At 43.4% G+C, this 24,763-nt stretch overlaps 1 long non-coding RNA gene across 1 annotated transcript in view; it reads right to left on the bottom strand.

The window, feature by feature from the left end:
• The window catches only part of LOC134810493 (uncharacterized), a 38,923-nt gene extending 15,748 nt beyond the window's left edge, over positions 1 to 23,175 (bottom strand). Inside the window, exons 1-5 of the long non-coding RNA XR_010158737.1 lie at positions 22,800 to 23,175; positions 6,772 to 6,928; positions 4,565 to 4,766; positions 3,674 to 3,781; positions 859 to 1,045 (exon numbers count right to left, since the gene is read on the bottom strand). This is a non-coding gene — a long non-coding RNA (uncharacterized LOC134810493). The remainder of the gene's footprint in view (positions 1 to 858; positions 1,046 to 3,673; positions 3,782 to 4,564; positions 4,767 to 6,771; positions 6,929 to 22,799) is intronic.
• Between the last annotated feature and the right edge of the window lie 1,588 nt (positions 23,176 to 24,763).

Here is a 24,763-nt window from a genome sequence, read left to right as displayed (position 1 = left end):
GTGGCCAGGGCTAAACCCGGCATGGTGTGTGGGGCTCCACGGAGATGAGGAGCTTGGGCAGCATAAGACAATGAGCATGGAGTGTGGAGACCTGAGGAGTGAGGAGGGCTTCTGCCTTAGGGCAGAGGACAGCCCAGCACAGGCTAGAGATAAAATTGCATGAGGAGGGCATCCATGCCAGGAAGGAGTGATGGCAGCAATGGAAGACTGGTTACACATAGGGAGATTTATCAATTAAGGAAATATGTTCAAGATGACTAGAGCCAGGATTCCGGCTGGCAGAGAGGGGAGCCACAAATATAAAAAGGGAAAAAAAAAAAACCTAAAGTGAATCCTGAGGTGTTAGAATTTATAGTATATATGTGAACTTGGGATTTTTAATAAATAGATAAATAAATATGTAAATATGAATGCAACTTTATGTGTACACATAGCTATATGTAAACATACATGTATATATTTCTTCACTCTGTCCCCCAAGAGGGCCTGAGGGACACTCCAACACCAGTGAGCACACCTAACCTCCTGGATCTGGGTTTCTAAATAGCATTCTTCTCTGCAAGGAACGAGGACTCTCCAGGCTGGTGCAGGAAGTTATGAGATGAGCCTGGAAAGTCTCGTTGTGCCAGAAGTAAGGACGTGCTCAAAGTGTGAAGGGAAGATGAGAAAAGCACACAGAAGCCAGCCTGGAGGGACTCCTACTGGCCAACTCAGAGGCAAACAGAGCAAAAATAAATAAATAATGAAGATCATAGGTTGCAATCCATTGAACAAGATATAAAACCCTGAGCTCATACCGATAAAAATAGATAAGTGAACAAGGCTGGTCTCCAAATATCTCCACACATGATTACTTACAAAGAGGAAAAGAGTAGCTTGATGGTGGAGACGGCTGGCAGACACTACAGCAAGCAAGTGATCAAAGTCAGCATCCCTCATTCCAAGACAAAACAGAATCGTGTGCCGCCTGATAAGATGCGATGAGAAGTTTCTGTGAAACTCTTGCCAAAGATGTATGGTCTGAAATTAATCATGAGGAAATGTCCTACAAAGCCAAAGTGAGGGGCATGCATCAAAACAGTTGGCCTGTAGTCTTCAAAAGCATCCAGATCCCAAGCATTAGGGAAAGACTAGGGAACTATTCCAGATGGAAGGACACCATAGAGACAAAACAAGTAAATACAGTGTGGGATCTTGGACTGGATCCTTTTGCTATAAAGATTATTCCTGGGGCAACTGGCACAACTTAAATGGGGGCTGGGGATTCAATCAGTTCCTTTCCTGCCTTTGATGGTTGTCCTCCGGTCACCTAAAAGCATGTCTTTGTTGATAGGATACATAAACTAAAGTATTCATGGGTGATCGACATCACTTCAGCAACATACTCTGAAATAGTTCTGGAAAAAGAACGATGTTTTGCTGTACTTACAGCTCGTCTTTATGAATGAGATTGTTTCAACAACACCATTTAAGAAGCTATCACTGTGATGCCCAGCAAAAGGCTTCAGTCTCCTTCAGCCCACATTATCTGGCCATGCTTGCAATGAGCTCAGTCTGCTTAGAGATGCTGAGTGAGTCAGCCTCACACCTCGGTGCTGAGGTCATCACAATCGTGCCCGCCATCTAAAATATCCTGCATGGAAGAGGGAATTGAGGGGGAGACAGGTGGACTCCATGCCCTTCTGGAGCCCTGCATTGATTTCAGGAAGGATTCAGGCCACAAGAATTGGGAAGATAGATGTCTCCATCACGTGGGCATTGGGTCTGTGGTCACAAGAGCAATGTCCCGACTTCTGGTCTCATGTCTGGCCCTCGCAGGGGCTCTGCTCTCAGGGGTATACCCTGGGAAGCTTCTGCCTCCTCCTCTTCCATGTGAGGAAGGCTGGTAGAGCAGGGCTGTCTATCCTGGAGCATGGGTTGAAAGAAAGGGCATGTTCCTCTCAGGGCTTGGAGCTCCTGCCTAGGACAAGAAGCCCTTCCAAGGACAAGAAGCCTCTTCCCGTGTAGTTCTGAGTCTACATCTGTCACCATAGTGCAAACACAGCAAAGAAAGACTCATGTGCACCCAGGAAAGCATGGCAAGGGTAGTGAAGGATCTGAAAACCATGTCATGACAAGTGAAATCAGGTGAGATGGAGCATCTGTCTTCACGTATGTGAGGGGGTGGCTCATGGGAGACACTAGACCTATCTTATATAGCTCCAGATTACAAACTAAAACCAACAGTGGGCAATGGAAGGAAGTGTAGTTCAGCCCCACATAAGGATGGAACTTTCCAACACTGGCTCTGTCCAAAACATCCCAGGTAGCCCACACAGCCTGAGACCCTAGAAGTGAGCAAGCAGACTCTGAAAGACCAACCGCAAGGGCTGCTGCAACAATGTTCAGACCAGACTATCCTGATGTAGATCAACTTCAGCATCTAGGAAAAGGAGCCAGAAATTCAGTGAGAAGAGCAAAAATGGAGAATGGCTTTGCTTATGCCAACAGGATGGCCCAACAAACCAGCACAGCCTCTGTCACCCCAGCAACACACCGTCTGCCACCCAGCCCAACATTTCCAACATCCAATGTGAATAAGTGTCAAATGCCATGGTCGGGGTGTCTAAGAAATGCCCAGAACTTCATGGTACCTTGAATACCTTACATATGGGACTCAGTGGTCCCAGATTCCTGTGCCTCACCATCAGCACCACAGAGGTTGCTCCTAAGTCCAGCTTGACCACAGATCGACCTGTTTATAGCAAAAGGACCCAGTCCAAAATCTTCTGGCCTCTTGAAAAGGTGAGATGGGACATCTGCATGATGAACCCTTAGCCTCACCCTTCCATCATCAGTTTCCCTTACTTCTACCCTTGACCCTCCATCCCTTCCACATCATACAGGTGAGCAAGGAGCAGGCCTAAGTGGAACAGAAAAGCCGTTCTCTCCTTCTCTCCTTCCCACTTCACCAAGAGTTGGTGATGCAGACAAAATGTCATCTCAGCCCCTGGAGAGAAACAGTAAGGTGCTCTGAGTCTAGTTATCATCACGATTCACTTGGAGGCAAGGATAAAGCCAACACCGAATGCTTTAGATTTTTCCCTATGGAAAGTTGTAATCCACTGAAGGGTCTGTCATATACATATATACGGTATGGTTTCAAATTTGCATTCATTGTTCCCACTGAACTTAATAAAAGAAGGAGACATGGTGATTTTAAGACAGAGAAGGGGGCTTTCCTGTAGCACATGGAGAAGATGTTAGAGCTTATTGAGTCATCATATGGGATACATTATTTCCCAGGGGCCTGAATAAAGAATCAGAGCAGTGAAATCTTATTCAGCCTTTGATGTTTCAATTTCCCAAGGAACATTCTGCCTGTTGAATTTGCAGCTTGGATGCAATGTTAAGCAGACCCATTGGCCAACCCCTCCCATCTCCACACTCCCACTAAGAGTTTTAAGGAAGATCAGTTAAGATTTATTACACATTTTTATTATTCAACATATATGCCACTCAGATCCATTTGCACAAGTCACTTTTACAGAACTCATGTATTCACATCACATATTGTTAGCAACTTCATTTTAGTGTCTCAAAGTTTACCTAGTAGAAAACTCCAAAGTTGAGAACAACTGACAACCAGATGTAGAAATATATATTTTTTTTTATTTCTGGAAACTCTGCTTACTTTTCTTAGCTGTTGTTTCTGCTGCACTGCATGTTGCATGGTACTGCTCACTGATAACCCCTCTCTGTGGCATCATCTGCCCATGGTGGAAAAGCCAGCAAACCTGACCTGGGTAAAAGCAGGCACAAGCAGACAGTGTGCTGGACTGGCCGTCCCAAGACCTGGCATCCAAGTTGGCTCTGCTGCTAACTCACTAGGAACCTTGGGAAAATCCACTTCAACCCCTCTGTCCCGGAAATCCGATCTGTTCTATTTACTTTCCAGAGTAATGGGGAAGAAATATCAAGATAATGGATGTGAAAGTGCTCAGAAAAATAGGAAGTGCCTTCAACCTGTAAAGTTAAGCCTCTGTCATCAGGATCAGGTTTAGAAAACGAGGTCTGAACACAGGGCTGTAAAGCAGACAGGTTCTGAGACACGCCTAGCTCAAATCCTCATTTTACAGGTGAGAGCACCATGGGATACATGTCACACCTACTCACAGGACAGCAGCGGGGCCAGTCAGGTTTGGATGGGACACTAGAAGCCCCAACACATACTCAGATGCCCACCCAGTGGCCATGTAGCTGCCACTTGATTATCTTTGCAGACGAGGAGCTCACCTCCTCAAAAGCAGCCCCTTTCACCTTTGAAAGGCTTAGGTGCTTAGGAGACTTTACCAAAACATGAGGAAGAGGAAGAAATTATGGTGGCCTTTTCTATTCCAATCATTCGTGTCACTGATGCTAAAACAGCCCCACAGACTGCACCTACCCCCTTTCCTATGCAACATGCATTGAGTCCACATGTGTTCCCTATGACACTTTTCTTCTCCAGCCTGTGCATCCCTACTTTCTTGGTTCCCGCCTCACTTCAGTCTGTGTCATCCTGGTTACCCTGCAATCAACATACTTGAATTTGTCCAGAACTGTCCCCCAGCTCCTCTTCCAGGTGGCCATCTTGTCTTTAGCTGTTGACAACCTGGATGTTCAGGAACTCATCTGTCACCTTCCTTTTGAGCAGCTACTGTCCACAGCTCTTTAATTCCACAGTAAGCCTGGGTGTCAGGCCTGGACAAGGAGAACTCCACCTGTTCCTCGTACATGGTTGATACCTAGCAGAAGACAACGACCTTGGAATGACCCAGGAAGGTGGACCCAGAGTCTGAGGCTTGGCTGGGGCGCTGGTCATGGGCCCCCACTCCAGTAAGGAAGCCCCCTACACGTGTAGAAGGCATAAAGAGAGACCTGTTGCCATGGTGACTGTCAGGCAGCCTACCCTGCCTGAAGCCTGTGAGGAAAAGGCTCTGGGAAGGATCGTAGTGAGATGCAGGAATTCACCCACAACCACTACCAACCCTCCAAGGGCATTTACTGAATCAAGCAGTGCCTGGGCTGTTTCAGTTGTGGTCCAGAGAGGATGATGGGGCAGGGCTGGCGTAATCCATTCCACAGGAGGGAAGGAGGCCTTCAAGGGCGTGTGTGTGTGTATGTGCATCTGTGCGTGTGTGTGTGCATGTTTGTCTGCATGTGTGTGTGCTTGTGTGTGCATGTGTGTGCACCTGTGCCTGTGTGTGTGTATATGTGTGTTGACACATTGAACTGACACAGCATTGTTTTCTCCTTGGGCAAAGCCTCTTTCTTCAGGCGCCACTGTGACGTGAAGCATCTTGGAGCAGCTGGGGGGATATGAGTGAGGCTGAGGGAGTCATTCCTCCTCCGTGCCCCCAGAGCGCTCTGCCCACGCCTCCATTAGCACTAACTACACTGTGCTCTAATTCTCTGTTTACACATCTGGCTCTCTCACCAGAGCAGCTCCAGTGCAGGGGCTGCATCTTGTTTTTATATCCCTGATTCCTAGGACCATTCTTGACATATAGTAGGTGTTCATTAAGGGTTGCCTGAATAAACAAATGAATCTCTGCTAAGGACAGAATCAGAGTGTTCTGACTTAAAATGGCAGCACGCAAGATTGAGGTTCAAATCTCACAACAGCTTCGTGCAGCTCCTGCCATGTATAGGATACTGTGCTGGGCATACGGCCTCATCTTCAGGGACATCACACTCAGTGACAGGGACAAGGCAGAGGGCCATCATATTTGTAGGCACAAATACCCAATTACCCAACATATTTGTAGGCTTATTACAAATTGTCTTTATTAACCAGTCATTCCTTCATAGGACTGTAGAAAGCCTTTCTTTGTTGACCTGTTTCCTGTCACTGTCAATACTTGAATGTAATGACAATGTATCTCTTTTAAAAGATTTCATAATTCAAAATTTTCACTAATTCAGACCAAGCTTCCACAAATTAGTCTGAATTAAAGAAGTTTGATTGTACTAGGTTGACCCATATGAAATTGGTGCTATTCGACCATTTTTGACCTAGAAAAATGACAGTTTTATATGGTTCAATCTAACACTTTTCTTTTCTGGTGCCCCTTTCCAAGCAACTAAAAGCATTCTTTATTTCCATGCTTTCCTCCTATGGTATTTTAAAGATAAAAGTAGAAGAGTGGGATTGACTGCCACAGCCCCCAACCACCTGCCCCTCAGTTCACAAGTACAGAAACTGCAGACCTGGTGGGCACGAACATAGCAGCCAGAGATGGGTGATGAGTACCAGGCAATGACAGAGCTGTGAGAGGAACCCAGAAGACCCACCACCAGGGTGCCTGCTTGATAGGTTACCAAGGAAAGGCCTGGCCTTATTTCATGTTTATTTAGTTGTTTCTAATTTACGTACAGTCCAACTACTCTTTTTGATGCATAGGTTTATGCATTTTGACAAATGCATATACTTGTGTAACTGCAATGAAGATAGAAAACAGTTCCATCATTGGTCAGTTTGTTGTTTGTTTGTTGTTTTAAATAATTGCTTTTATCTTATCTGGTTCCTTTTTTATTTCATATCCACGTTAGTGGAGACATGCAACTGAAAACTGAGTCCATTTCTTGTAATAGCCTCATCAGATTTATCCAGCCTTTAAGTCCTATTTGACATTTCAAAGCAAGAGAAGAAGGGACAGGAAGCAGTAGAATGAGATTTGGCACCAAGTTACATTGAGAGAAGAGCAGTGTTTTGCTCTAGATTCCCCATCTCTGATAAGAAGGACATACCAGCCAAGGAGGGAAGCCTGTGAGGATAAACTTTGCCATGCATCCCAGGTGCACTCCTGAAGAATTATGCCTAATTCCAATTCTATCAAAGAGTCTATCAATCTCTGTTTCTGCTGGTCACCAAATGTTGCCTCCTCTCCTCCCACCCATGCATTCCCTAGAGTTTCAAGTAAGCAGAAAATTGATCAAATCACTTGTAAATAAACTTAAATATAATGGACAAATTACTATTATTTAGGAACTTTTTAAAATGTTTTTATATGAATAAATATCTTTCTGAAAGAATGGTTTTAAACCATAATGGATGGAATTTGTACATTCACATCAGGGTTGCTCTTTGAAACATTTCTGTGGGATGTTGTTGGCTTATTCCAAGTTTGCTGCTATTACCCAAAACATTGTTTGAACTTTGCTTCTGAAACTGCTTCCAGAATCAGTATACAAGACATACAAGAAAACCAGCCTCATTTTTCAAGTCACATATATTTCCATCAAGTATATTTTCCTCTTCCAGGATACTTGTGAGAGTTGCTCTCCACTGATTTTCATTAACCTAATGTCCAACCTTAAGGTCAGGAATAGAGTAGTCAAGCATCATTAATTTGGAATCCACTATTTTGGAATAAGAAATAGTTCAGACAAGTAAACTTCAACCATACAGTTGCTTTCTTTGAAAGGATTTGTCAAGCAAACTAATCATATATGCAAATCAAAAGGCAACTATTTAAAGCTACTCAAAAGAATAAACTGATTAAGCATTCTCAAGTACATACACCCTATATTAAAGCATCTTTACCCAACATATTTGTAGGCTCATTACAAATTGTCTATTAACCAGTCGTTCCCTTATGGGACTGTAGAAAGCCTTTCTTTGTTGACCTGTTTCCTGTCACTGTCAATACTTGAATGCAATGACATTGTATCTCTTTTAAAAGATTTCATAATTCAAACTTTTCACTAATTCAGACCAAGCTTCCACAAATTAGTCTGAATTAAAGAAGTTTGACTGTACTAGGTTGACCCATATGAAATTGGTGCTATGCAACCATTTTTTACCTAAAAAATGACAATTTTATATGGTTCAATCTAATACATTTCTTTTCTGGTGCCCCTTTCCAAGGAACTAAAAGCATTCTTTATTCCCATGCTTTCCTCCTATGGTATTTTAAAAATAAAAGTAGAAGAGTGGGATTGACTGCCACAGCCCCCAACCACCTGCCCCTCAGTTCACAAGTACAGAAACTGGGAGATTTAACAGAAAGAAGAAAATCATTCAAAACACAACTTCTGCTTTCTTTGCTGTACAGAGCTTTTACATTCGATGTGGTCCTACCTGCTTACTTTCGTTTTTGTTGCCTGAGCTTTTGGTGTCATTTCCATATTATCATTGCCAAGAACTATGTCACAAAGCTTTCCTGTATGTGTTCTAGGAGTTTTAGGGTTTCAGGTTTCATGTTTAAGTCTTTAATCCATTTTGAGTTGATATTTATGTATGGTGTAAGATAAGGGTCCAATTTCATTCCCTTGTGTATGGATATCCTGTTTTCCCAATACCATTTATTCAAGAGACTATCCTTTCCCCCTTGTGTGACCTTGGCACCCTTGTGGAAAATCACTTGACCATATATATGTGGATTTATTTCTGGGCCCTCTGTTCTGTTCCATTGGTCTAGATGTCTGTCTTTATGCAAGTACAATACTGTTTTTATTACTGCAGCTTTGTAATATATTTTGAAATCAGGAAGTATGATGCCTTCAATTTTGTTCTCCTTTCTCAAGATCAGTTTGGCTATTCATGGTCTTTTGTGGTTTTACATGAATTGTAGAATTTTGCCTCCATTTCTGAAAAAAATTTATTGGAATTTTTTATAGGTATTTGCATTGAATATGTAGATTGATTTGTGCAGTAGAAACATTTTAACAATATTAAATCTTTCAATCCATGAACATAGGTCTTTCTTGGTTGTGTCTTCTTTAACCTCTTTGTCACTATTTTAGAGTTTTCAATAGACAAGCCTTTCATCTCTTTAATGAAATTTATACCTAAGGCCGGGTGTGGTGGCTCATGCCTATAATCCCAGCATTTTGGGAGGCCAAGGCGGGCAGATCACCTGAGGTCAGGTGTTTGAGACCAGCCTGGCTAACATGGTGAAACCCCGTCTCCACTAAAAATACAGAAAAGTAGCTGAGAGTGGTAGTGTGCACCTGTAATCCCAGCTACTTGGGGGAGGGGGGCGGGGGGCTGAGACAGGAGAATTGCTAGAACCCAGGAGGCAGAGGTTGTGGTGAGCTAAGATCTCACCACTGCACTCCAGCCTGCGTGACAGAGTGAGACTCTGTAGCAAAAAAAAAAAAAAAAAATTATACCTAAGCATTTTATTCCTTTTGGAGCTATTGTAGGTAGAATTGTTTTCCTAATTTCCTTTTCAGATAGTTCATTGTTAATGTATAGAAATGCAACAATCAACACAGTAAAAAGGCAACCCACGAAATGGGAGAAAATATTTGCAAACCATATCTCTGATATAGGGTTAATCTCCAAAATATATTAGGAACTCCTACAACTCAATCACTCAAAAAAACTAACAATACAATTTTTAAAAGGCTAAGGACTTGGATAGACATTTCTCCAAAAAAAACTTACAAATTGTCAACAGATACATGAAAAATACTCAACTTTACCAATGACCGGTGAAATGCAAATCAAAACTACAATGAGACATCTATCTCCTCACATTTATCAGAATGGCTATTGTCTGAAAATAAAGATTAAAAAATACACAGTGGTAGTGAAAATGTAAGAGAATTTGAAACCCTTGCACACTATTGGTGGGAATGCAAAATGGTACAACCACTACGAAGAACAGCATGGCGGTTCCTCACGAAATCAAAAATAAACTACTATATGGCTTAGCAATCCCACTTCTGATTATCTATTGAAAAGAATTAAAATCAAAATCTCAGCCGAGCGGGGTGGCTCATGCCTGTAATCCCAGCACTTTGGGAGGCCGAGGTGCACCGATCACGAGGTCTTGAGTTCGAGACCAGCCTGACCAACATGGTGAAACACCGTCTCTACTAAAAATATAAACATTAGCCGGACATGGTGGCACATGCCTGTAGTCCCAGGTACTTGGGAGGCTGAGGCAGGAGAATTGCTTGAACCCGGGAGGTGGAGGTTGCAATGAGGCAAGATTGCATCATCGTACTCCAGCCTGGGTGGCAAAGCGAGACTCTGTCTCAAAAAAAAAAAAAATCTCAAAGAGATATTAGCACTCTCATGCTCATTATAGCATTATTCTCAATAATCAAGTTGTGGAAACAGCCTAAATGTCCATCTACAGATAAATGGATAAAGAAACGAGAAAAAAAATACTATTTAGCCTTTAAAAAGAAGGAAACTCTGCAATATGCAACTGCAGCATGCAATATGGGTGAACCTTAAGGACATTATGCTACATGAAATAAGCCAGTTGCAGAAAGTACACAAATGATGTGTCCCTCCACTTACATGAAGTATCTAAAATAGTCAAATTCACAGAATCAAAGAATGCAGTGATGGTTGCCAGGGGCTGGAGTTGGTGGGGGTGGGGAGGAAGAAATGGGGAGTTACTAATAAGAGGCATAACATTTCAATTGAGCAAAATGAATAAGCTGTAGAGATCTGCTGTACGACAATGCACCTATAGTCAACAACACTGTACTGTACACTTAAAAATGTGTGAAGAAGGTAGATCTCATGTTAAGTGTTCTTACCACAGTGAAACAAAATTTTAAAAAGCACACATACAACTGCTGCAAACTGGGCATAAAAGAGTAATATATCCAGAATAAACAGAACTTAAAGCTGCTTCCCCATCGTCCACATTCGCACCCTCTGCTTTAGACCTGTTTTCCCTAAGAAGTCGGCTGGGCAATCTAAAACTCGCTTCAGGGACAAAATACATCCTGCCTGTCCATAAGTGTAATCTACTGGAGCCCAAGAGATTCTGACTGTGTAAAGTAAAATTCCAACCTAAGACTTCCTAAAGGACTGGGGATGAGAGGAGAGGAAATTAAAGTTTAATAGAATGGAAACTCAGAAAACGGACAAATGCAAATTAGGAGAGAGAAGCAGAAATTCTTCTCATTTTTAAAAGGCTCTTCATTAATTTATTTGATAGCATTCTGAGAATTTGTTTAAGGAATGCAGGGATGTGTAGATTCGAGAGTGCAAGAATGACTCTTCTCTGCTTCTGGGCAAGGAAACGGATTTGCACTGTAGCAAGAAGTATTACTGATGAGTACGAAAAACTTCCTGGATTGTGAAGGAGGGGGATAGCATCACACCATGAAATGTCTTTGTCTGGAGGTATTATAGTAGAGGAGCCCACTTGGAGAGATCGGGATTAATTTTGTCTTTATTCGACATTGTCCTTCTCTGCCAGAGTCCCCTGTGGCTGGATGGTAGACTAGTCTCTATGGCCACATTGGGCCTCTTTGAAGTAGCTATGGCCACTGGGAAGAATGAAGATGAGCATTAGACAGTAGATTCCTCTGCAGAGCTGGGGCGCTCCATCCAGCCAAGAAAACCCTTCTCCCATAAAGACCCCTTTTACGGGAGCCATGGGGTGTTGTCGCTTGCAACCTCTTCCGACACATATACTTCCTGAAACAGAGAGGGAGGAAGAGCTACCTGAAAAGGTCTCCTCCGCAGTGTGACGTGGGGGAATGGAGGAGGAGTGATGTATGCTTAGCTTATTTTTAAGCAAGTGACATACAGACATGGAGAATGAAAATGCAAGATAGTTTTGAAGCTGCAACCTTTCTCGGGGGATCTGCTAGGAGATGGGCTCTCTGCGGGGCAGCTCCATTTCCCTATGTTTTGTGTTACTGGGCGGTTGAGGGGGAGCACTTCCCACTCCTGTAAAGCCAGACAAACCTGCCACTTGAATCCCCATCTCCTGGTGACTTGGGTGCACAGTGGCAGTATATGGCAATAGAATTAATGTGGCTCTAAAGTAATTTGAAAATGGCAAGAATAGTGAATTATCACATGAAAATGCAAATTGTTCCTTATCTGGACTGTTCCACAGATGCTATGATTCATCACTGAGTGTTCAGTTGTATTTCCAAGTAAGATCTCAGTGAGAAGGTAGAAAGGCAGGGCTGAGGCACGTTCTGCCTGGAGAGATTTATAGCTCCTTTTATCCAGATGTAATGTACATGAAGTTGGGAGGGAATATTAAACCTATAAAATCTCAATCTATCATGGAGTCCTTATTTGAGGAGGGCCAAAGGACACACAAGCATACACTTAAATCCTCCAAAATTTCCTCTCCCCAGACATGCATATACCTTGTAGGCAATTCACCCTTCACTTTACCTTCTTACCTGAGTCAAGCCAAATTCTTCTATCCATCCATCCACCCACCCATCCACCCACCTACACATTCATCCATCCAGAGTTTCTTTCATATATTTATTCATTTTTAGTGGGTATATTGGCGAATCCATTAAGCCCTCACTTCTGGCCACAGTCACAGTTTCTGATTAAGAAAAGAGATCCAAATGAGCTTTTTTTTTTTTTCTCTTTCACTAACATTTGTAGTGGATGCTTGTTAAAGAGGAGATGCTAAACTTGAGAACTGGATCAGAGCCCAGTGTGTGAATGAAAAGCAATTGTCTAAAAGCTGGAACCCAAAGGAAGACATCCCTTAGCCAGGTCGGGAGGTAATACTCACATAGTGCTTTCCGGGTGCCAGTGCAGTTCTAAGTGTTTTATGAATACTAATTTATTTACTGAGATCAGAAGATGAGTGTCACCCTGAGTGAAAGCCACTGGCGGATCACACTTCCACTTTTGGCAACTATTAATATCATGGAGAAAAGTCCCTTAAGCTCAGGATATGTCCCGAGGGGGCCAAATCTAGGGTCTTTTGCAGAGTCTCTGTACCTCCTAGTGTAGGTCAAAGTAGGCTCCAGGAGACTGCCACAGAATGGGTGGCTTCCCCAACCTCCCTGTGTTCCCAGATATCCTTGTATCTCTTCCTGGCTTTCTGGGAAGCCTGACCAGTAAGCAACCATCCAAAAGGCTGTTCCACAAATGATTTCCTGAGCAACAGTGCTGCTGAAACAAAGAGCTCCAGCATGGGAAGGGTGGGCAGCAACCCTGCAAAGGGAGCCTGGGGCTACTGCCAACTGGAGGCTTTAGAGCAAAGTTCCCCCACCCCCAGGCCGCAGACGGGTAAGAACCGGGCTGTACAGCAGGAGGTGAGTGGAGGGCAGGTGAGCAAGCATTACCTCCCAAGCTCCACCTCCTGTCAGATCAGCAGCAGCATTAGATTCTCATAGGAAGGTGAGCTCTTTTGTGAACTCGGCTTCTCAGATTCCAAGGAAGAGATACGAGGATATCTAGGAATATGGGGAGGTCAGGGAAGCCACCCATTCTGTGGCAGTCTCCTGAAGCCTACTTTGACCAACACTAGAGGTCAAAACACTATCTATTCCAGGCCCCTCTCCTAGCTTCTGGCAGATTATTGGCTTGTGGAAGCCAAGCTCCAATCTTCATATGGTGTTCTCACCTGACTCTAGCATGACTTCATCTTAACGAACTCATCTGCAAGGACTCTATTTCCAAATAAGGTGTCAGTCTCAAGTGCTGGGGGTTAGGACTTCCACTTATCAATGGGGACACAATGCAATCCTGTAACACAAGCTACGGGATTTGGACTTTACAACAAACTGTCAAAGGACTGCAGCCTCCGATTACAGGCCCCTCCATATAAAATTTGGCCTTCAAAAGCCCCCTACCGCCGATGTCTAAAAATGATAACGAGAGGCCATGTCAGAGGCCTCCCAACCCTGCTTCCTGTGAACATTTCAGCAGGGAAGACACCATAGCTGGTATTCCCAAAGCTCAGATGCCACTGTCAGAGTTGCTTCCAGCATCCTTGTCATACTTCTCACCTCTTGGTCCCTTTGATATGTAGTTTCAGGAGAGACACAGAATTGCTCTTTTTCCTAAACACACTAGCTGTCCTCCCAGAAGAAGCTGCATAGAGGGGTTTTGAGTGTTTGACCATCCTTCTCATGCAGACAGACACAACCCTCCCAGACTTCTGCATGTTCCACTTCAACCCTCCACCCGCAAGGACCGCCCTGCAGATATCAATAGTTTTCTACAACACGAGAAGTGGAGAGCTGGGAGCGACCATATATAGAAGGCCACGTAAGACTTAACAGCATCTAAACCAAGCAGAGGAGGCGCCTGTTTCAGATGCTGTTACAGATAAATTACCTTTAGTGAGATGTAATTTACATACAATAAATTTCATCAAATTTTAGCATATAACTCAGTGCATTTTGACAGATACACATGGGTGTGTAAACACCACTACAGTCATGACACATAGTATTTCTATTCCTTGTGCTTCTTTTCAGACTATCTTCTCCTCCTCCCTCCATGGCAACCACTGTTATGCTTTCTGCTGCCGTAGTTTTGGCTTTTTCAGAAGGTCACATAAATGAAATGATTAGCTATGGAGACTTTTGTGCCTGGCTTCCTTCACTTAGCACCATGTTTTTGAGATTCTTCATGTTGCTTATGCCAGTAGCTCATTTCTTTTCACTGCTGAATAGTATTCCATTATGTTCATTTGCCACAATTTGCTTATCCATTTATTTGTCATTAGACATGAGGGTTATTTCCAACTTGGGTCCAATAAGAATACAATTGCTATGAGCATTTGAGTATGTCTTTGGGCTGACCTAAGGTTTTCATTCCTCTCAAGTGAATACCTAGGAGTGGGATTTCTGGGTGGAATAGCAAAACTGTATTTAACTTTTTAAAAACTGCTGCTGGGCTCGATGACTCACACCTGTTATCCCAGCACTTTGGGAGGCTGAGGCAAACAGACCACTTGAAGTCAGGAGTTTGAGACCAGCCTGGCCAACATGGAGAAACCCCGTCTCTACTAAAAATAAAAAAAGTTAGCCAGGCATGTACCCGTAATCCCAGCTACTCGGGAGGCTGAAGCAGAAGAATTGCTTGAACCCGGAGGCGGAGGTTGCAGTGAGCCGAGTTCGTGCCACTGCACTCCAGCCTGGGTGACAGAGCGAGACTCCGTCTCAAAAAATAAAAAGAAAGAAAGAGACTGCCAAACTGCTTCCCAAAGTGGCTGTGCTGAGTGCTTTGCTGCACTGTGCTGAGTGCTGCTGCATTCTCAGCAGCAAGGTATGACAGTTCACACTGCTGCACATCTTCATCAAAACTTAAAATCATCAGTTCTTTAAATGTTAGTGATAGTGGTAGCTCACTGCAGCATTAATTTGCATCTCCCCAATGAATAATAATGTTGATCATCTTTTCAGGTGCTCATTTGCTATTTATATGTCTTCTTTGGTGACATGACTGTTTAAATCTTTGCCCTTTTTTTTTTTTTTTTTTTTTTTTTGAGACGGAGTCTTGCTCTTTCGCCCAGGCTGGAGTGCAGTGGCCCGATCTCAGCTCACTGCAAGCTCCGCCTCCTGGGTTCACGCCATTCTCCTGCCTCAGCCTCCCGAGTAGCTGGGACTACAGGCGCCCGCCACCACGCCCGGCTAATTTTTTCTATTTTCAGTAGAGATGGGGTTTCACCATGTTAGCTAGGATGGTCTCGATCTCCTGACCTCGTGATTTTTTATCATGGTATTTGTCTTATTAATCAGTTTTAAGGATTCTGATCCATGAACATAATACATATCTCCATTTATTTAAGTCTTTTTTAGTCTCTTTCAGCAATGTTTTATATTTTTCAGTGTGAAGGCCTTGCACATTATTTCTTGCACTTGAAAAGAATATGCAGTCTGCTCTTGTTGGATAAAATGTTTTATAAATATTAATGAGATCAAGTTTGCTAATAGTGCTTATGACCTCTAGATACTTGCAGATTTTTTTTGTAGAATTGTTCTATAAATTTTTCGAGAGAGGACTATTGAAGTCTCCAACTGTAATTGTGGGTTTTTCTATTTCTTCTTTCAGTTCTATCTGTTTTGCTTTGTTTATTCTGAACCTTTATGTTTAGGTATACATGCATTAAGAAATTTTATGTCCTCTTGGTGAATTGACCCCTTTTATCATTATATAATGCCCTTCTTTATCTATGGTAATTTTTCTTATCCTGAAGTCTGATTTGTCTCATATTAATAAAGCCACATAAGCTTTCTTTGTCTCAGCATTAGCATAGCATATTTTTTCCATACTTTTACTTTTAGCCTATCTTTGTCTTTGTATTTGAAGTGGGTTTCTTACAGGTAATATGTAGTGGGTTTTGCCTTTTTATATCCAATCTGACAATTCTTTTATTTTGAATGTTTAGACAATTTACATTTAATGTAATCATTTGTATGATTAAATTTAAATCTACCATCTTATTATTTGTTTTCTTTCTTTCTTTTTTTTTTTTTTTTTTTTTTGAGATGGCATCTCGCACTGTCACCCAGGCTAGAGTGCAGTGGTGCGATCTCGGCTCACTGCAAGCTCCGCCTCCTGGGTTCACGCCATTCACCTGCCTCAGCCTCCCGAGTAGCTGGGACTACAGGCTCCCGCCACCATGCCCGGCTAATTTTTTGTGTTTTTAGAAGAGACGCGGTTTCACCGTGTTAGCCAGGATGTTCTCGATCTCCTGACCTCGTGATCCATCCACCTTGGCCTCCCAAAGTGCTGGGATTACAGGCATGAGCCACCACACCCAGCCTTATTTGTTTTCTATTTATCTCATATGTTCTTTTTTCCTTGTTTTTCCATTTTTTTCTTACTGTATTTTTAGGACACCATTTTATCTCCAATATTAGCTACACTCTCTTTGTTTCATTTTTTTAGTGATTACTTTGGGGTCTGTTAAGTTATCCCAATCTGCCTTCCAACAATATAATATCTTCTTACATATAGTGTAAGAATCTTACAGTAGTTTATTTCTATTTCTTCCTAGTATCTTTTTTGCTGTTGTCACACATTTATTTCACCCAATAAACCATAAGTTACATTGCTATTATTTTTATGTAAAACAATTAATTATTAAGTCATGCATTTAAAAATGAGAAAGAATTTGTTTTATATCCATCCATATATTTAGTACTTGGAGAACTCTTCATTCCTCTGCATAGATCTAAACTTTCATCTGTTCTCATATTTCTTCTACCTAAAGAACTTACTTTTTTTTTCCAGTTCTGGTCTGCTGTGATATATTCACTCACCTTTTGTTTGTCTCAAAAAGTTTTCATTTCATCTTCATTTTAAAAGATATTTCTAACACTAATGAGAATGAGACTCTGTTTCAAAAAAAAAAGAACTAATGAGCAATATGAAGTCTTTTGCTCTTATCTGATGTATGTGGGGAAAATGAATACATAAATAAATAAAATATATTTTTGCTAGGGATAGAATTCTAGATGGAGAATTGCTTTTTTTTTTCTATCATACCTTAAAATGTTGCTCTGTTATCTTCTGGTTTGCTTAGTTTATGATAAGAAGTCTGCTATAATTGTATCTTTGCCACTTTGTGCAGAGCATGTTTTTGGCTACTTTCATAATTTCCTGATTATCTCTGGCTTTTAACAATTTGATTATATCCTTCACCCACTTTTTGATGGGGTTGTTTGCTTTTTTCTTGTAAATTTGTTTGAGTTCATTGTAGATTCTGGATATTAGCCCTTTGTCAGATGAGTAGGTTGTGAAAATTTTCTCCCATTTTGTAGGTTGCCTGTTCACCCTGATGGTAGTTTCTTTTGCTGTGCAGAAGCTCTTTAGTTTAATTAGATCCCATTTGTCAATTCTGGCTTTTGTTGCCATTGCTTTTGGTGTTTTAGACATGAAGTCCTTGCCCATGCCTATGTCCTGAATGATAATGCCTAGGTTTTCTTCTAGGGTTTTTATGGTTTTAGGTCTAACATTTAAGTCTTTAATCCATCTTGAATTAATTTTTATATAAGGTGTAAGGAAGCGATCCAGTTTCAGCTTTCTACATATGGCTAGCCAGTTTTCCCAGCACCATTTATTAAATAGGGAATACTTTCCCCATTGCTTGTTTTTCTCAGGTTTGTCAAAGATCAGATAGTTACAGATATGCAGCATTATTTCTGAGGGCTCTGTTCTGTTCCATTGATCTATATGTCTGTTTTGGTACCAGTACCATGCTGTTTTGGTTACTGTAGCCTTGTAGTATAGTTTGAAGTCAGGTAGCGTGATGCCTCCAGCTTTGTTCTTTTGGCTTAGGATCGACTTGGCGATGCGGGCTCTTTTTTGGTCCCAAATTAACTTCAAAGTAGTTTTTTCCAATTCTGTGAAGAAGACATTTATGCAGCCAAAAAACACATGAAAAAATGCTCACCATCACTGGCCATCAGAGAAACGCAAATCAAAACCACAATGAGATACCATCTCATGCCAGTTAGAATGGCAATCATTAAAAAGTCAGGAAACAACAGGTGCTGGAGAGGATGTGGAGAAATAGGAACACTTTTACACTGTTGGTGGGACTGTAAACTAGTTCAACCATTGTGGAAGTCAGTGTGGCGATTCCTCAGGGATCTAGAACTAGAAATACCATTTGACCCAGCCATCCCATTACTGGATATATACCCAAAGGACTATAAATCATGCTGCTATAAAGACACATGCACACGTATATTTATTGCGGCACTATTCACAATAGCAAAGACTTGGAACCAACCCAAATGTCCAACAATGATAGACTGGATTAAGAAAATGTGGCACATATACACCATGGAATACTATGCAGCCATAAAAAATGATGAGTTCATGTCCTTTGTAGGAACATGGATGAAATTGGAAATCATCATTCTCAGTAAACTATCGCAAGAACAAAAAACCAAACACCACATATTCTCACTCATAGGTGGGAATTGAACAACGAGAACACATGGACACAGGAAGGGGAACATCACACTCTGGGGACTGCTGTGGGGTGGGGGGAGGGGAGAGGGATAGCTTTTGGAGATATACCTAATGCTAAAAATGACGAGTTAATGGGTGCAGCACACCAGCATGGCACATGTATACATATGTAACTAACCTGCACATTGTGCACATGTACCCTAAAACTTAAAGCATAATAATAATAAAATAAAACAAAATAAAATAAAATAAAAACAATTTGATTATAATGTGCCTTGATGTAATTTTCCTTATGCTTTTTCAACTTTAGTATTGTTGATATTGTTGGATCTATAGGTTCAGATTTTTCATCAAATTTAGAAAATTTTTGGCAGTTATTTCTGGAAATATTTTTCTGTCCTAACCTTTTCTCCTCTCTTTCTGTAATTACAATTACATGCAATAGGCCACTTACTATTATACCACTAGTCACGCACAATTCTGTTTCTTTTTTTAAGTCTTTTTCTCCTGTGCCTAATTTTGAATTATTTTTATTTTTTTGTTTGTTTGTTTGTTTGTTTGTTTGTTTTTTGAGATGGAGTTTTGCTCTGTCGCCCAGTCTGGAGTTCAGTGGCATGATCTCGGCTTACTGCAACCTCTGCTTCCCAGGTTCCAGCGATTCTCCTGCTTCACCCACCTGGGTAGCTGGGATTACAGGCGCATGCCACCACCATGACTAATTTTTGTATTTTTGGAGAGACAGGGTTTCACCATGTTGGTCAGGCAGGTCTTAAACTCCTGACCTCAGGTGATCCGCCCACCTCGGCCTCCCAAAGTGTTGGGATTACAGGCCTGAGCCACCGTGCCCAGCCTATGCTATTACTTTAAGTTCACTGATATTCACTTCTGTAGCATCTTATCCACTGTCAATTCCACCCAGTGTATTTTTTCATTTCAGTTGTTGTGTTTTTCATCTCTAAAAGTTTCACTTGACCTTTTTTTATATCCTCTATATCTCTCCTTCTCCTATTCTTATGTTCTTTCTTGGATATACAGATCATTTTTATAATTCTTTTGATATATTTGTCTGCTAATTCCATCATCTTTGTAATGTCGGAGTCTATTTCTACAAATTGATTTTTCCCTCAGTTGTTCATCTTATTTTCTTGCTTCTTCCAATGCCTTATAGTTATATATGTATTGCATGTGCTCTCATACACAGTTAAGTTACTCAAAGTCCGTTGAATATTTTTGAGGCTTGCTTTGAAACTTTGTTAGGGCAGGTCCAGAACAACTATCAGTCTAGGGTTGTTTTGGCTCTACTACTGAGGAACGCTCTTCTGAGGATTCCACTCCATACCTTATTTATCAGGAGCCCTTTCCACTCTAGCTGGTGGGAATATGAATTATTCCCACCCTTCTGTGAGCTCTAGCAATTGTTTAGTCTACTGCTTTCTACTGGGTTTTCACCCGCCGTGGTGAGTTTCCTTTCATGCATGTGCTTATCAGTACTCAGCCCAAGCTTCAAGAAGACATTGCTACAGATCGCTAGAGATCGCTCTCTGGGCAAGTCCACACTCTGCCCTGCAAATTCAAGTTACCTTGTTCTCCCCAAAGTCTGATACTGTCTTCTCAAGTGAACAAGATTACCAAGCCACATTTTTCTCCCCTCACCCTCACCTCACACTGTGGCTTAGAAACTGCCTCCAGGATTAAGCTGGTACAATCCTAGGACTCACCTCTTTTGTTTTCTTTTTCTTAGAGCTCATACTCCTGCGCTATCTGCTGTCTGTAAACTATTGTTTCATGCATTTTGTTTTGATGGTTTAGTTGTTTAAAGTGAGAGCATAAATCCGATCCCAGTTACTCTATTGTGGCTGTTGCTGGAAGTCAGTATCTATAAGGAATTTTAAAGGATAGATTTCCACATTTCCCACACTGATCTATCCTGTTATCCCATTTAACCTCACTATTATCCCTTCTGAACAGCCATATTTTAGATCTACTGGAAGGGGTTTGGCACAAATATAGTCTTCAGGATACTGCTAGGGCTTTACCAGCCTCAAGCATGCACTCTCCAGGCAGCAGAAGAATGGAAACTCAGCTGCTCTTAATACAATGGTGCCTTAATTTCTTATCACAGAGAAACGTGTATTTGGCCAAATGACCTGAGCCTAATCAGTGGGGATGCCGAACAGAGCCCTGTATTGGAAGGAACCTAGTTATCAAGGTAGGAACAGATGGAGTGGGGAAGGAGTGATGCCCGTGGCATCTGGGGAGGGGGAACTAGAACTAAATTCTAGTTCCATTCTGCTGCTTAGTGGCAGTGTTCATTTTGGGCATGTCACTGAGTTCAGTTTTCTCATCTGGATGACTTTGAAGTCTCCTTCTAATTTTAACAGTTTATGCTCCTAGAACCTGATCATGGTCTCTTTCCATCAGCTTTTCCACATAGGTAAGTTATGCACGCATTCTTCTCTGTTCCGTGATCCTGAACAGTGCCACCCATCAGTTCTCATTATTGCTGCAGAGGGTCTTCTGGGTTGAGGGGGCCCCCATATGACCTCAATGCTGGGCCATTATCTTCCTGGGCTCACCTCTTACTTTATTTCTTCAAAAGGACATGTATGTGTCATCTCATGTGCCAGATTCTTCTTTCCCATTTGCCATCATATATAAATGCATGTTCCAAATCCCTGGTAACTCCAATCGTGACAACTGCAGTCTTCCCTCCCCTCCCCAAATGCAACAGGCATCACTCCTTCCCCATTCCATCTGTTCCTACCTTTACAACTACCTGCTGGATGCTATGATAGTCACTGCACAACATCTCTGGGCCCGGCATCAGGAGAAGAGGAACAGAGTAGGGTCCAACAAGAGCTGATAAGATTGCTGTAAAATAGCAATCCCTATATCAATGTGTCCATGGTCCAGCAATCAAGCCCAGAGAAGTCATTCCATTCCCTGTGGAAATTTAGTGAAAAAACCCTTAGGATTTCACTTAGGGTGAAATTGTTAGGATACAGACATTCATCTCTGACTCTGACCACTCTATCCCTGGATAACCTTCCTTCCGTGGACCTTGTTTCTCTCCTATCTAAAATGGGGTGCACCATTGCTGGGCCCTCCATGACTCACTGTTGCTGATAGGACCAATAAGATCATAATGGTGAGGACAGAGTTTGCTGGATGCAAGGAGGCAGCAACAGTACTGAGATAATTAGCTTTTCTGTACTGATGAGCTGCAAATGCACACACAGGAACTTTCTTTTCAGGCTTTCAGGCTGTTAAAAGATACTGTGATTTCGCAGTTCACCCCTAGAATTTCTTTGTGTTGTCCTGAAGAAAAAGAGAGGGAAACGGGGGGAAGGTTTACTCCACAGTTGCTATTTTAGTATCCAGAAGAGTCAGCCTTGTTGATTGCAGAGAGATTGTTATCTCTTTCAGGGCTCAGTGAAGGTCACCTTCAAATCTTTTTTGCTAAGCCAGAGGCTCCTTTTTCCCTTGTGCTCAACTGATGCAAAACCTGGGACAGTGGAGTGAAGAGCGGGTGGAAGGGGCACTGTGCAGCAGAAGCCCCGAGAGCTAAGAGAAGAACTCGGTTCTCTTGGTAGGAAAGAGGGAGGAAAAGGAACAGGTAAGAGGGATGTTTAATGCCACTCCCCGCCACTCCCAGCAGTACACTATAATAGATGTCTGGGAGGAATCTGAGAAGTCACTGTTAATAATGCAGATAAGGACATAATTAATGCCCTTATCTGCACCAGATCTCCCCCAGGAAGACAACAGGATAACTGGGAGGGAAGGGTTGTAGATTTGGAGTCATAGCTCTTCTATGGATGCCTGTGATTAGGATGCAGCTGCTGCCTGGGGGGCCGGGGCTAAGGAGGGGAAGGGAGCCATCAGAAGGATTCTCAGAGATGTGACACCAATGGCAGGAGCTACAGCTATTAAAAGAGTTGATAGATGTAATTCACTTAGCATACAGTCTAGCACATTCTCAACACTGCAGGAGCAGAAGCGAAGGGGGTATTCAAACACTGACTCAGCCCTTCATAGGTGTAGCAAGAGGGGCAGGGAGTGTATCACACAAGGGATACACAGAGATGCCCGTGTCCAGAATTGGTGGGCTCTTGGTCTCACTGACTTCAAGAATGAAGCCGCAGACCCTCACCGTGAGTGTTACAGTTCCTAAAGATGGTGTGTACGGAGTTTGTTCCTTCTGACGTTCGGACGTGTTCGAAGTTTCTTCTGGTGGGTTCGTGGTCTCACTGGCTTCAAGAGTGAAGCTGCAGATCTTCCCGGTGAGTGTTACAGCTTTTAAGGTGTGGGGAGTTGTTCGTTCCTCCCGTGGGGAGTTGTTCATTCCTCCCCGTGGGTTCGTGGTCTTGCTGGCCTCAGGAGTGAAGCTGCAGACCTTCGCAGTGAGTGTTACAGCTCATAAAGACACTGTGGACCCAAACAATGAGCAGCAGCAAGATTTACTACAAAGAGCGAAAAAACAAAGCTTCCACCGTGTGCAAGAGGCCCCAAGCAGGTTGCCATTGTGCGTTTATTCCCTTATCTGGCCCCACCCACATCCTGCTGATTGGTCCATTTTACAGAGAGCTGATTGGTCCGTTTTATAGAGAGCTGATTGGTCTGTTTTGACAGGATGCTGATTGGTGCATTTACAATCCCTGAGCTAGACACAGAGTGCTGATTGGTGCATTTACAACCCTCTAGCTAGAGGTAAAAGTTCTCCAAGTCCCCACTAGATTAACTAGACACAGCACTGATTGGTGTATTTACAAACCTTGAGCTAGACACAGAGTGCTGATTGGTGTATTTACAATCCTTTAGCTAGACATAAAGGTTCTCCAAGTCCCCACCAGATTAGCTAGATACATAGTGCTGATTAGTGCATATACAATCCTCCAGCTAGACATAAAAGTTCTCCAAGTCCCCACCCAACTCAGGAGCCCAGCTGGCTTCGCCTGGTGGATCCCGCACCAGGGCCGGGGCGGAGCTGCCTGCCAGTCCCGAGCTGTGCACCTGCACTCCTCAGCCCTTGGGCGGTCGATGGGACCGGGCGCCGCGGAGCACGGGGCAGCGCTCGTCGGGAAGGCTCTGGCCGCGCAGGAGCCCAAGGCGCGGGGGGAGACTCGGACATGGCGGGCTGCAGATCCCGAGCCCTGCCCCGCGGGAGGCAGCTGAGGCCCGGCGAGAATTCGAGCGAGGCGCCGGCCGGCCGGCACTGCTGGGGGACCCGGCGCACCCTCCGCAGCTGCTGGCCTGGGTGCTAAGTCCCTCACTGCCCGGGGCCGGCAGCGCCGGCCGGCCCCTCCGAGTGCGGGGCCCACCGAGCCCGCACCTACCCGGAACTCAGGCTGGCCCGCGAGCGCTGCGCGCAGCCCCTGTTGCCGCCCGCGCCTCTCCCTCCACACCTCCCCGCAAGCAGAGGGAGCCGGCTCCGGCCTTGGCCAGCCCAGCGAGAGGCTTCCACGGTGCAGTGGTGAGCTGAAGGGCTCCTCAAGCGCCGCCAGAGTGGACGCCGAGGCCGAGGAGGCGCCGAGAGCGAGGGCTGCTAGCACGCTTGTCACCTCTCACCCCCACAGAGGAAAAGCTTCCTGAGACAAGAATCATCATCAGCCACCCTAGAATCCAGACCCTCATTTGAACACCTGTGTGAAACAAGAGACCAGAGTGGTGCTATCTCCAAGGACAATCTAAGCCAGGCTGCTCCTTGTAATCTGGTCTCATCCCTGCCCTTTGCCCCCTCTCCACATGTCTCTGTTCTTCCTTTCCCAGGTTCCCTGGGTGTCGCCCACACCCACGCCTGCACCAAGACAAATCGCACGGGGCTAGGCTCTCCCGAGAAGGCCTTTGCAGACTGCTGCTGGCCTCCCAGCAAGTGCTGCATCTCTGCGAGCCACTAAGCATGCAGGGAGTCCCTGAAGAGACAGCTTTGAAATGGGATCATTTTCTTCCTGGAAGCAAAAGGGTGTTTCCTCAAGACCCTATTTCTCCATTAAAGTATGAGAAATTCCATCTCTGAAGCTCCCAGTGGGGCCAGACATCGGGTTGGGGTGGGGACGGGACGTTGATAAGAGTCAAATCTAGAGCGCTGTGCTCTTACCGCCTCATTTCACCTGGTGT

This window comes from Pan troglodytes, chromosome 6 (assembly GCF_028858775.2).
Source record: "Pan troglodytes isolate AG18354 chromosome 6, NHGRI_mPanTro3-v2.0_pri, whole genome shotgun sequence".
Taxonomy (NCBI): domain Eukaryota; kingdom Metazoa; phylum Chordata; class Mammalia; order Primates; family Hominidae; genus Pan; species Pan troglodytes.
Note: the sequence above shows the minus strand (reverse complement) of the source record. Positions and strands in the feature narration are given on the sequence as shown.